General features: G+C 37.4%; 1 pseudogene; it reads right to left on the reverse strand.

Annotated features, from left to right (window-relative positions):
* Positions 1 to 1,791: 1,791 nt before the first annotated feature.
* On the reverse strand, positions 1,792 to 2,542 carry LOC147506337 (putative inorganic phosphate transporter 1-7; annotated as a pseudogene).
* Between the last annotated feature and the right edge of the window lie 1,339 nt (positions 2,543 to 3,881).

The raw sequence follows: 3,881 nt of genomic DNA on the forward strand, positions 1-3,881 counted from the left end.
AACCACTCCAAAACGCTCAACCGGTTTGTCCCCATTTAACTTGGCTTATGGTGCGGACGCAGATCTTACCTCTTGAAATATTTCTTTGAAAACGACTTCGCCTGGCAATTAAAGCTGGTTGTAATGACGAAATGGTGGCTCACTCTAAAGCCAATTTAGATGAAATTCGTGAAGAAAGTATAGCTCATCTACTCCACTACCAGGCTTCAATGAAAAGACAGTATGACAAGAAACTTTGCCTAAAAGTTTTCCAGGAAGGAGATTGGGTGTTATGCAGAAAACCTAAAATCATCGATATGGGGAAGCTATGTGAAAATTGGGAAGGACCGTTTGTGGTTGATCATCCTGCCTCGAAAGGATCATATTTCCTTCGCACCATTTCGAGAACACTTTTCCCAAAACCATGGAATGCACTCCATCTTAGGCGTTTTTATCGTTAGGTTTCATTTGGTACTTACCATATCAATAAATTAATTGTTTCGTTTTCTAGTTTTCATGGTTCATTGGAAAATGACATCGTACATCTTTTCATGTTTGCTCAACATATCAATGATTAATAAAAGTTCATTTGTTAGCATTTATTTCAATCACCGCTTACACTTCGGGGTATATATTATTACTATTTTTGTTATTATCAGAATTTGCGTTTGCAATACCAAACTCTGTGCATTCAAAGTCATGAAGTTTGCGTGTATAATACCAAACTCTGTGCATTCAAAGTCATGAAGTTTGCGTGTATAATACCAAACTCTGTGCATTCAAAGTCATGGAGTTTGCGTTCGCGATACCAAACTCTATGCATTCAAAGTCATGGAGTTTGCGTTCGCGATACCAAACTCTGTGCATTCCAAGACATGGAGTTTGCGTTTGCAATACCAAACTCTGTGCATTCAAAGACATGGAGTTTGCGTTTGCAATACCAAACTCTGTGCATTCAAAGTCATGGAGTTTGCGTTCGCAATACCAAACTCTGTGCATTCCAAGACATGGAATTTGCGTTCACGATACCAAACTCTGTGCATTCCAAGACATGGAATTTGCGTTTGCAATACCAAATTCTGTACATTCAAAGTCATGAAGTTTGAGATTACAATACCAAACTTTATACATTCATATCATGGAATAAGTAATGCAGTAATAGACTGTATACATTCAAGCCATGAAATTTGGTCTATGATACCAAAAGATATACAATTAACGCCATAAACAGGTTAACATTTCAATGTTTATGCTTGAGTCAATTATAAAAGTTATATGAGCATTACGTATTTTATTTACTGATTCAAACAAATCAGTGATAAGATTCCATTTTCGGCATACGTTCCATTTTCGGCATACGTTCAAGCAAATAATTGTCCCTTGATTTGATTTTTCTGTCCTGAAAAACTGAAACCTATGAGAGCATGGAAAACCTTCTATCTCCATCTAATATTCTACGAAGAATGGCAGAATAAAATTGTCACTTCAGTTGAGAATAAGCTGGTGTGACTAGAACTACAAATTTTTTAAGACATAGTCAATGTCATTCTATACAAAACTTGCAACTATTGTTCTGTTAAGCGAAAGATGATCAAACCTCTGTGATTAGAGAATGATATGTCAAGTAGCTTCTGAATCTGCTAGTACCAATGGAGCTTTCTAATATTATTGCTGGCATGGGTACACTATGCACATATGCACTATAGTCAGCTTCCATCACAAGTTCTTGGCAGCGTAACCTCTCAACTAGAATTCTATTCACTCTGTCAAATAGCTATTCTAAAATGTAAAAATGAAGGTCAAATCTTCCCGTCAATATTTTGAATCTTCCTCTTGACCACCAAACAAATTGAATAAAAACCTCCCAAGATGATCAATGAAAGCCAATCTGTAAAACCAAGATCCGTGCACGCGATCTACATAGAGCAATAAGTGTTTGTGCTCTTGCAATTTTGAAGACCTCGTCATATGCATTCATAGCATTTGCCTTGGGAATCCACCCAATTGCACTAAAGATATCCTTTTGGAATATATTCTGACTATTAAAAGCAATGTCAAACAAAAACCAGGTAGTCGTTGTCCCAAATAAGTGAACCCCATGGTGATGCTGCAATTTCAACTCGCAATACCTTCGACATGTCGGCAGCAGCTTGTTTTGCGTCTTTTGCCACAAAGGCGGTTAACGTCTTGATCTCGAGCATTTTCATATACAATAGTACGCCGAGCAGCCGGAATAGCTCCAACCATTAGAATAATTAGCCAAACGTAATCAGCACGGGGACGGTTAAGCCTTTTGGATCGATCAAGTAAGAGGGAGCTCCAAATCTTGGATTAAATGCTGATGATACTATAATTCCAACGATCCTACCGGCTAAAATTCCAAAACCTTGCATTGCAAAGACAGCAGCAAGGAATGCACCGCGAGTTTTCTTGTTGGCATACTTAGACATGATTGTAGCTGAAAGGGAATAGTCACCACCAATGCCAAATCCAAACCAAAGAAGCAAAGAGTAGCTATGACACCTTGGGGATCCTTGCCCAAGTAAAGTCCAGAAGCAATTGAGCAGATATACCACTACACAGGATTAGCCACTGGAGTAAATCCCTCTAACACAAAGAATAGTATCCATGCACCACCATAAAAAAACCACTGAGATCGGTCAGTTAAAAATCACAAATGAACCTATTCTCTTGTCTTAGTTTCATCCCAAATGTACATTGACAAAAAGGAAAAGAAATTGAATCCCACTGATATGGTCTCAGAAATTTTCGGCAGTTGTCAATTAGCATTTCCCAACAAGTAATGACGACTAGTTTGCAAAATCATCATAGGGCAACACTCATAATCACAAACAGAACTTAAATACTTATTCAGCTCATTGCAAGGGTGTCAAAGTGTCGACTTACTCTAAAAGGGAATAAATCCAAAACGATACAAACATATACGATCAAATTGTGGCAAATAATTATATATTATTGAGAAGGAAATCAGCTAGTAACAAGTAGATGAGTGTTGACTATAACGTAACTACTAAGTCTACGACAAATAAATAACAATTTAAGTCGACTGTTTGTCTTCTTCTTTAGAAGGGGTAGAATCTCCTCCTAAATCATCTTCTAAGCCGAGATCTTCAATGGCGTCTTCTATAGCACTAGGGCCGAAGTATACCATCATTTTCTTTTAATGAGCGAGAATCATATAGCAAAGTATAATGTTCTAGAGCGTTTTTAGCACATCACGCTGTGTTCCATTCAGCAGCAGTCGACATTCTTCTTTGAAGACTCCAACGGAGCATTTTACAAGCAACGCCGGAGAGCTTTGGATTCAATGCAGCTAAGCGTTACCTTTTTCAACGCCAAAATTCTCGGCGCAATTTTCTTATAATCTGTCTCTTTCACTTTTAATGCTTTCTCCATAGCCATTTTTGTTGTACCAAACAACCTTTTTCATGCTCTAAAACAGCCACTTTCGTTCTTTTAAAACCGTCGACTCATTAATGACTTTGGCAACCTCAAATTTGTAGCCTCATCTTTATCGCTCTAAAGCTTCTCATCATCGGTGGTGATAGACCCGTTCTTTTCTTTACCAAGCATTATCATTGCTTTAGCAAAACTCTCTTTAGCCTACAAAAATAAATATATTACTACAATAAACTATGATAAATCCTATAATTTAAAGTGCAATGGAATACTAACCTCTTGCAACTTTTGCATCCCCATATTGCAAAAATCTAAAGTATCACCTATACACATCAAATTACCGGATAGGGTTCTCTCCGGAAGTGGGTTTTTACATCAAATGTTTGTTAACATAATCATCGAAAGCGGATCAAAATCAAGAACTTCAAGAGTTCTTAACGCATCTATCATGTCTTCTTCAGAAAAAACCAATTGAAGTGGGT

This window comes from Coptis chinensis, chromosome 4 (assembly GCF_015680905.1).
Source record: "Coptis chinensis isolate HL-2020 chromosome 4, ASM1568090v1, whole genome shotgun sequence".
In the NCBI taxonomy this organism is placed as follows: Eukaryota; Viridiplantae; Streptophyta; class Magnoliopsida; order Ranunculales; family Ranunculaceae; genus Coptis; species Coptis chinensis.